Source organism: Pleurodeles waltl, chromosome 4_2 (assembly GCF_031143425.1).
Source record: "Pleurodeles waltl isolate 20211129_DDA chromosome 4_2, aPleWal1.hap1.20221129, whole genome shotgun sequence".
Taxonomy (NCBI): Eukaryota; Metazoa; Chordata; class Amphibia; order Caudata; family Salamandridae; genus Pleurodeles; species Pleurodeles waltl.
In genome coordinates this window covers 492,706,174-492,716,599 of record NC_090443.1, presented here as the reverse complement: position 1 = coordinate 492,716,599, position 10,426 = coordinate 492,706,174, and the positions used below count along the sequence as shown (strand labels likewise).

At 42.3% G+C, this 10,426-nt stretch overlaps 1 long non-coding RNA gene across 1 annotated transcript; it reads right to left on the bottom strand.

Moving 5' to 3' along the window:
• Positions 1–3,738: 3,738 nt before the first annotated feature.
• On the bottom strand, positions 3,739–8,371 carry LOC138292991 (uncharacterized). Its single transcript, XR_011202864.1, has 3 exons — positions 7,400–8,371; positions 5,877–5,991; positions 3,739–5,350 (listed from the first exon to the last, which is right to left on the bottom strand). It is a non-coding gene; the product is annotated as an uncharacterized lncRNA (long non-coding RNA).
• Between the last annotated feature and the right edge of the window lie 2,055 nt (positions 8,372–10,426).

Below are 10,426 nucleotides of genomic sequence, written 5' to 3'. Positions count from 1 at the left end.
CTTTGATGTTATATTAGTAATTATGGGGGTCATTTTGAATTTGGAGGGTGGTAAAGCCCGCCCACCAAACTCCCGCAGTCAGGTTGCCACCAGTGCGGCCGCCTTCCCGCGGGCCCCATTATAGGTTCCCTGCTGGTTCAGCGGACGTAAACAGCATTTCCGCCCGCTGGCCCAGCGGGGAGCAGCCCACAACATTGACACCGGCTCATAATTGAGCCGGCGGTATTGTTGCGGTGTGTAGGTTGCAACAAACCCATCGCGCTTTTCACTGTCTACATGAGCATTTATAGCAGACAGTGAAAAACGTGATGGGGTTGTCCATAGGGGCCCCTGCACTGCCCATGCCAACTGCATGGCCAGTGCAGGGGCACCCATTGGGCCCAATAGACGCAGTCTCCACCGCTTTTACATGGCGGCGAAACTGCCATGTTAATGCTGGCGGAGCTGTGTCTCGTAATCCCCAGGGCGGTGCTGCATGCAGCGCTGACCTGGTGGATTAGGACTGCCAGCACCACCAGTCCCTCCGAACCACCAGAGTCATAATGTGGCAGTCTGACCACCACTGTACCCTGGATGTCAAAAGACCTCCAAGGTCGTAATTAGGGCGTATATGTTTTTAAAGTGTTTTTAACAACTTCCCAACACTCTCTGAACACTATTGTATTCTTTGTTCTCTCCTCACCCTACTCCTCCTTTTTCTAAGCCACACTACCGCCATCCTTTTAGTCACTTAATTCTCCTTGCTCCACACTGAGCCACTCTGCTTCCAGACATGCACCATAATGCATGGGCCAAGTGTGGTGGCTGCTTCCTCAGAGGATAAAGACAATCAACCGTAATATCACAGTTTCTCAGGATCTTGATCACTTGAGGTTCCAGGTACCTTCATAATCACAAGCACATAATTCTAGCTGTGAGGCATTGCTCTGAATTAGGATCAAGCTTAGGGTCCTCTACATAGTACATACAACCTACTGGTGCAAAGTACCAGGGTGCTCACAGCGTGCTTCCAGGGCTTGCGCTCAGTGACTGCTCCTATGGCTAACCAACAAGCATTAAAGTGTCTTAAGCATAGAGGAACATCCCTATGAGTGCTGGATCCTAGGCTCTGGAATATATTAACCTATGTCCAACAGCCGAATGGAGCCATGCGCAGTTCACAAATGGCCAGGAAAAAAAATTTGTTCCGCCCTGCCTTAAGCTGAACTTAGCTTGTACTTCGCTGTGAAGTAACAGAAAACAGAAATGCTGAATTTTAGAAATATCCTAAATAAGTGATAATTACATGGGAAATGGCCTGATTTCTCGGTCAAGCAATAATACACTGTTGGAAAGCACCCCTTATCTCCCCTCAAATCCCCTATGGGAAGGGTAGAGGTTAACCTTATATAGAAATATTTTTTGTCAGAAATGCTTGCAATAGGCAGTCCTAAAAGGCACTGTTGAGTTCCCTTCTCGCAAAGAGAAGCATAATAATAAGACTGACTCTAAAGGGGGAGTTCACAATTCTTTGCAGTGTGGGGAAGCACTTGCCCTCCTGTGATAGGGCTTAAGCTCACTCTAACCTGAAGACTGTTTTTTGAGAGATTCTCCTCTATACTATGGAGGTCTAGGCCTTAACTATACCAAAGGTCTGAGCATTTACGAGATTTCACTAAGAACCTGAATAGGGTACACATCTACCCTAACCTCTAGGAAGTCCTTTTTGCCTCTCCTTTATTCCCCACCAGGCATCCCCCACTGTTGTCTTCTGCTTCTCACCTCTCTCCACGCCATGTCTTGCTCTACTCCTCTCCTTCCCACCCCAATATCTACCCAACATGCTGTTCCTCAAACACTTCTTATCTCAACCTACCACCTTTTGCCTCCACGTCCTCCACCATCTCTGACCATGAGCTTTCTTCCTTTAAACCCCCTCTATCCCACCCTGCATCACTTCCACCAGTCAGCTAAACTCGTCGGTTCACAGCTCAGCCCTAACAACCATTCCTTTTAATAACTAACCCCCTTCAGACACCGTTTCCCAATCACTACAACAGGACAAAAGCAGAACACTAATAAAAAGCGCTGACAGAGCCAACAGGGCAGGGTTTAATGTGCTAACACATGCAGAATAAGCACATAGCTAAAGACATTTAGGAAACGTTAAGCTGTCTTGCTTTCATTATAGTTCTATTATGTTTCTATGTATAATAACATACTCTCTCACAGTGCATCTCTAGCCTGACCAAATTGAGTGGCCGCCAGTGTTCACAAAGTGTACTTACTAATAGCTTATTAATATGAAATATGGAGCTTATGTTTGATTAATGTAGTAATATGTCATATTAAAGGTTATGCATTATGTGTTAGCTTTATTAATCGTAGGCCTTAACTTAGAGAGGTCTTGACCTAGTTGCACGGCCTCATGTCAAGCTGCATTTTCTGGCGTTTTATAAAATGGCTGCTTAGAAAATTGAATTGTGATTTTCCACTGTACAGACCATGTGCTCGTAGTTGAAGTTTGTTCGCATGAGAAAGTGCGTGTTAGAAGTTGCTTTATAATGTAGGAGGTGTAAGAGTGACTTTCCCAGGAAAAGACAATGGATGCACTGACTGGAGTATAAGTTGCAACAATATTGATACCTGATGAGTGCAGAGACGAGAACGGGAAAAGAGTAGCCAATCATCGGCATGTGAAATACATATTAGAGAATTAGTAGATTTGGGGTTTTATTTTCATTGGACTAAGTGTAAACATGCAATTCTTTGACCAATAAGGACGTAGGTAGTAGTTTTAGGAACTCTAACTTAGCTGGACTGCACCAGGAGGAGGGAGGCCATTCTCCCAATTCCTCTTGAGAGTTTAGCTATTCTTTTCCGAACTGCATGAAGAGACTTTGGTTTTTCTTAACTCTAATGCTGAATCCTGATGTCTTGCTGACCAAACCGATGTCCCGTTGACGAAGACTGTCACAGCTTGCTGAACCATATTGAGGCAAGTTATAAGACGATGTTACTGATTGTCATGTCTATTTGCTTTTGTTTCTAGGTACCAACCACTACTTTTCAAATTTGTGTGACTAAATTGTTTTGCATGAAGCCCAAACATGCTATTATAATTTGATGATAGTTAGGGGCCTCACTGATGAAGTTAGCTATATGTAATAACAGTTGATGTCTTTTCTTTGCTGAATCTTAATGTATGTTACTTCGTTTGCACAGCTATTCGTATTATTAATTTGACCTGTAACCTTAGAATGTGTGATAGCTCAAGCTTTGATTAGATTGTGATTCTTTCACTGCTTTGGTCAGCCAGTATTGTTCTTGTATGCTTATCATTTGATTTTGAGACTAAGTTATGTGACATTAGCATTATTAATATAATTAAATAAACATTTTAACTTTTAAATAAAGGTGTGGTTATTCATGGCTGAGAGGTCATAGTGTATGGAAATTACTGGCTCCTATTGATTACTGATGCCATTTATTGTTATTGCTATTGATTTGTATTGGTACGCGGTTACATGGTGGGAACTACTCAAAGGTCACCTATACGTGTCTCCTTGTAAGTTTACTTAATAAGGTCTGTTGCACTAACAGAGACAATCTATAACATGCACTATTATACTTCTACTCAGATATCTGCAATGCTTTCACATTGAACCTCTGTAGTGCTTTCCTCTTATTTAGTTTCTAAGCACTAACATAACACAACAGAAATGCACTTCTGAGGTCAAAGAAGACTTTTATTGTTGTTATATGAATGACGAATTAGTAGCTTTCAAGTCCGCGTTAATCAAACAAAATATATCAGTTTGCAATATACACAGCAGGTTATATTTATAAGATATTGAATGCAAAGCAAAACAAATACTTCACCGTGTAGGAACTATTCACAGCTTCATCTTTCTAAGGTCTGCAAGCTGAGGACCCCTGTCAGCCGCGAGAAAGAGAGATTCATCTACCCACACGGGATTGCTGGCAGCCTGCGCCAAGCTCCAGCACGAGGTCCGGCAGATTCGAATCTGACTCTCGGCAGCCTGTTACATTCGTTACAAAGGTGTGCCCCCTCCTCTCAGACCTGGGAAACTGAGCAAGCCTTTTGGAGACTGGCCAGGTCTCCAAGACTACTCCTGTTCCCAAGCTCAAGGGAAGAGAAACAACGCCCATGTACTCTCTCTTATCAGGTCTAGTCTACTGTGAGAGCAAAACATCTTGGTTCTCTGGTGCAAAAACACAGCTTGGAAAAATACAGCTTGGATTCTCAACTGCAATGTCTAACTCCACGTTAAAGGCAATGGGCAGCTAACCTAAATATCAAATGCAATGTCATGTTAAAGGCAATAGGCAGCTAACCCAAATATCAAATGCAATGTCTAGTGTCATGTCAAAGCCAATAGGCATCTAAGCTGAATACAAAATGCAATGTCTTATATCATGTCAAAGCCCATAGGCAGCTGAGCTGAATATAAAATGCAATGTATAATATCATGTCAAAGCCAATAGGCAGCGGAGCTGAATACAAAATGCAATGTCTAATATGTCAAAGCCAATAGGCAGTTAAGCTGAATACAAAATGCAATATATAATATCATGTCAAAGTCAATAGGCAGAATATCTAATAGCATGTCAAAGTCAATAGGCAGCTAAATTGAATACATCATGTCAAAGTCAATAGGCATGCAATGTCAAAGCCAATAGGCGGCTAGACTGGATACAGCATGTCAAAGCCAATAGGCGGCTCAACTGAACAAAACATACCATGTGCTACTGGTGAACATTGAGCAACTAATATGCGCAGTGGTGAAACACAAAGTCATTGGTCAAAACAAACTTTATCAAATGGCAGGACATTCCGCCCTTTGACAAATGAATTTTTGTTTCACATATCTCATATTTCAAACAAACAAAAAAAAACATCAGCACAAAAAAAACATTATGATCAAAGCAATCCCTGTAAAGCAATAGAAGTGAATTAACACATTGATTTCATAACCTTTCACATCAGATACATCTACATAGAAAAGACTGGGCAATTTTTTTTTTTCTGAATGAGTCTCTAATTCAACAGTGTTAGCAATTTGATGTGGCATGAGTTCTGCTCATGTAAAGGTGCACGGTCCACCTGAAAGGTTTGCTGGAAGATAAGCAAAAGTCAGAGTTCCATACGAGAGGGAAAAAAAAAAAACACAGCAAACAAGTTGAACTTGAACTGAAGGCGCAGTTTGCGCAAAATGGATCCATGGTGCTGGCACTTTACTCAGCCAGGTTCAGGTTGGGGGTTCGGTCCCTTCCCCGACCCCACACGCACACACCGGAAGGGGGACCACACAGCGCACTCAGGGACAGTGGCGAAACGTGGTAGGATCTGCAAAAGAAACAAGTATGACTTTTCTTGCAAATAACATTTTTCATTTAAACTGCACCCTTCCTCTTTCTTTCCCTGTTTTATAATCAGCAGGACGTTTTTGGGGCCCTTTGTTATATTCACTGCAGGTTCTGGAGGATCACTTGGGGCTTCAGCCCACACATCAGCACTGAGGTTTTTATCTGCTGCGCCCCAGCTTCCCTTTTTTTGCACTGTCAGAAGGGCTGGGGCAGACTCCTTCTTTACCAAACCTCCATTCACTGCATTTTTGTCAAGTTGGGCCATTCTGTCTCCAATTTGTATGAATGAATCAGATTCTTTTCTAGGTATCAGCATAATTTCGATTTTTCCTTGGTAATTTGCAGCAATCACTCTCCCTAAAACCTGATCAATTTGCCATTTCTGTTCTGGTAACGTTCCTCTCCCCAACTGCTCTGTGACTGCTTGCATGACAGATTGCTTTTGTGCGTGCTGCACAGTTTTTATCAAATCTAGGGGAATGTGCATCTCTCTCATCTCTGCCCACCTGTAAGTGGCTTTTTCTCTCAGTTGTTCACATTTCTGGGGCACCCACTTAGCCATCCCCACTAAGGCAGAATTCTGGGTGAACACTTCTCTCTCTGCATTTTTCTCATTAACATCTGCCATGTAATTGAACCAGTTAGGTACAAGCCATGTGGCTAAAACATTATCAAAGAACCAAAAATCAGCATAAAAATGACACATCTCAAGTAGCTCTTGCTTTAAAATCTGACACACATTATACAACTCCATTCCTTCTCCTGTGCCAGAAAACAACATTTCAGTCAATGAATCATTAGTAAAACAAACATGCTTTTTATCTTCAGTAGACACGAATTCAAATGGTGCACACAATTTCATTGGTAATTCTTTTATCTGTGGTACTCTAGCCCTGTCTTGCAAGTACCAGATCCATTGTATGATTCTAGCTAGGGGCACTATTTTCTTTCCTTGTTCTTGATTTAAATGTACATAAGTATTTCCTTCTTGCACTGCGCAGAAACCTAAAGTCTGCATTATTTCATTTGCCAAATCACAAGCGCGCAGCTGCATATAATTTTTCACAGTGACCATATACAAAAGTGTTAGGATTTCTCTCAAATGAGAGCTATTCTTTTTCCAAAAATCAAACAAGCTAATGAAAGTCGGCTCTTGCTCTAAAATCTTTCGTTTTACTTGTGCATTTTGCAACGGTAACTCGTAAATCACATTCTGGTCTCTCTCGTCCCTGTTATCAGTTAAGGAATGCATTTTGGCTGCCAAAAACCCTGGCTCACACGAAAACTCAGTGCAGCTCGGAGCTGTCTTAACCCCCTCATTACTGGAATGGGACAAGAAAGATTCTTCAAAAACAGCCCTTTTATAACTTTCAGTCGGGCTAATTTGCTCACGTAAATTCCTATTTTCATGTTCCAACTTCCTACATTTCTCCTGCATTTCTCTGTAAGCAGATAAAGGTATCCAGACCTTTCTGTCATCATTACTTCCAAAACACACTTTTTCTACATATATACAACGGGAATTATTTCTCAAAGCATTATCAGGCCTTTTAGCTACACATGCATTTTCTTCTGTAATTCCCCAAACAGAAAACAATTCACAGTTTTTCTTAGCACCATCAGGCAGTTCATCAACACATGTATTCTCAGACATGGTCTGCCGTGTTACTGTGATTCTCCAAACAGAAAACAATTTCTGTAATTCTCCAAACAACAAAAAAACAATTACACTTTTAAAGTGTGCACTTAGAAATCTACCAACTCGTCAATACCCTCTTAATCACCTCTTAATGACCGACCCCACTTCTGGTACCAATTGTAGTGCTTTCCTCTTATTTAGTTTCTAAGCACTAACATAACACAACAGAAATGCACTTCTGAGGTCAAAGAAGACTTTTATTGTTGTTATATGAATGACGAATTAGTAGCTTTCAAGTCCGCGTTAATCAAACAAAATATATCAGTTTGCAATATACACAGCAGGTTATATTTATAAGATATTGAATGCAAAGCAAAACAAATACTTCACCGTGTAGGAACTATTCACAGCTTCATCTTTCTAAGGTCTGCAAGCTGAGGACCCCTGTCAGCCGCGAGAAAGAGAGATTCATCTACCCACACGGGATTGCTGGCAGCCTGCGCCAAGCTCCAGCACGAGGTCCGGCAGATTCGAATCTGACTCTCTGCAGCCTGTTACATTCGTTACAAAGGTGTGCCCCCTCCTCTCAGACCTGGGAAACTGAGCAAGCCTTTTGGAGACTGGCCAGGTCTCCAAGACTACTCCTGTTCCCAAGCTCAAGGGAAGAGAAACAACGCCCATGTACTCTCTCTTATCAGGTCTAGTCTACTGTGAGAGCAAAACATCTTGGTTCTCTGGTGCAAAAACACAGCTTGGAAAAATACAGCTTGGATTCTCAACTGCAATGTCTAACTCCACGTTAAAGGCAATGGGCAGCTAACCTAAATATCAAATGCAATGTCATGTTAAAGGCAATAGGCAGCTAACCTAAATATCAAATGCAATGTCTAGTGTCATGTCAAAGCCAATAGGCATCTAAGCTGAATACAAAATGCAATGTCTTATATCATGTCAAAGCCCATAGGCAGCTGAGCTGAATATAAAATGCAATGTATAATATCATGTCAAAGCCAATAGGCAGCGGAGCTGAATACAAAATGCAATGTCTAATATCATGTCAAAGCCAATAGGCAGTTAAGCTGAATACAAAATGCAATATATAATATCATGTCAAAGTCAATAGGCAGAATATCTAATAGCATGTCAAAGTCAATAGGCAGCTAAATTGAATACATCATGTCAAAGTCAATAGGCATGCAATGTCAAAGCCAATAGGCGGCTAGACTGGATACAGCATGTCAAAGCCAATAGGCGGCTCAACTGAACAAAACATACCATGTGCTACTGGTGAACATTGAGCAACTAATATGCGCAGTGGTGAAACACAAAGTCATTGGTCAAAACAAACTTTATCAAATGGCAGGACAACCTCTCTCCTGATTTACAGTGTGCACTGATATGCTACTATGGGCACATCCTCTCAGCTCTCCCTAACAACAACACTTCTGTCTTGTAATGTGCAATGGTATTTCAGTATTGAGGCAAGAACAACACACATAAAAATTAATTAGGCTCAAAAACTTCCAATATGATAAGGTTGCAGGGATAGTGGGATGCAGGTGTCAATGCATTTAATGTCAAGTGCGTCCAGTATCTATGTAATTAGTCAGTTCAAAAATTCTAACAGCACATAAATACTATTAAATCATTGTAACATCTATAACTCATCTCAAGATAATTCAGTGCTTTAGACGCTTTATAGTTCTTCTGCATAACCGCGGAAGATATGTGACATGGCCTTGTTGTACAGTACCGGCTGGTGGGGGATGTGCTAGCATGGTATGTGTCAGTACCATGGAGTTTATGGAAGGTGGGCATTGGGAGGTCATGGAGTGGAACAACAACGGTTTTGTCAGTTGCAGATATTTCCACAGGTTCAGGGATGACGTTATCTGAAAATGTGGCTGGTGAGGGCCTTGTATAGATGGCTGAGAGGTTGGAGCTGATTAGGGCTGGGGTGTTACACTTCTCCTTGTTTGATACACCATCCTCAATCTTCCAGCCAATTTTCTGTACCAGACCACCCTTCTCTCTTCAATCTTATGAATCCCACCTCCTCCTCTGCCATTCGCTGCATCTGCGGTGTCAGGAATTGTGCCAATGGACTGGTCCCCAGAAGAGGTTGTGAAGTCGGGACCAGGTCCAATCCTGATCCACCAATGGATACTAAGGGTTTGACTGGCACCAGGGTGACCCCGCCATCGGAATCCCAGTCAAAGACCCTCTGTAACCTGTGGAACCCAAAAGTGTTCTAGGGGGGTTCGACCACCCAAAAGTGAGGCTCATTGCCTCATAAAACTCTGAGTTGGGTGGGGAGTTGCTCCAGCTCCAGGGAATTCGAGGAAGTGCGGAGCAGACCCACTTTCCGATGCCTGCTGCAAAGGGACCACCTGTGAGCGAGGTTGGACTTGTAGTGTTGTTCCCTAGTGTTGTCCACAGAAAGGGAGAGACATGGAGAAGTCGAAGAGCACTTTGACTTCTTGTGGGACTTACCAGAGGAAGTCCTAGAGTGGGGTGAGGAAGCTATGAGTGACTCATGGAGCGATCTTGGGACCTCCAACAGGATTGGGATCTGGAATGGTGTGGAGTAACATAACGATTGGCCATGACCTTCAATGCCCACTAGTGGATGGCCTTGGGGTTCAAGGTCTTGCACTCGGTACACTGCTCCAGGCACCACAGACATACCAAGTAAGGGTCTGTTACCAACATCTGTCAATGACAGGCACCACAAGGTTTGAACTGGGTGGGGTTTTTCAGGGACGTCTTTGAAAAAAAATGGAAAAAGGAAATGGCCCACTAGGTGACAAAAGGTTGAAAGAAGTGAGTCAAAAAATGACTGAGAGAATCTATATCCAGATCCACACTAATGGTACAGAAAAGAAGGAACCAAGGTTAGCGTGCTGGGTTGAGGCCTATATAGGTACTGTGAACATCATTTCCAGCACAGACTATGCCTAATGCTGGGCAAGGGACATTACTAAAAATGTTCCAGACCCAGTCTGATGCCTCAGAATTTTGTAAGGTGAGGATTCTGCTGCTAGATAGTTTCTACCAGAAAAAGGTAAGTAACTTAGCCATTGAATCCATGCCTCTCCTGTCCCATTTCAAAAGCAATAATCCATTTTAAATTACTTCTACCTACTCTATTTTCTTTTGAGCGATAAAGCTATCTGGAAAGATACTTACTAATAATGTTAGCAGTCAAAGGTAAATAGAGATCCTAGAAAGCTTTCCCTGCAGTGCTACTAAAGCTAGTCCAACTATACCTTTTGAACAGACTACCTGTCTTGGCTTTGATATGGTATGGTAAAAATACCTGTCATAGGGCCCAGAGAGCACTCAACGTTAACACCACATCCTACAGATCATATTAAACAGAACTAGGTACAAAACCTACACACTCCAGACACAATT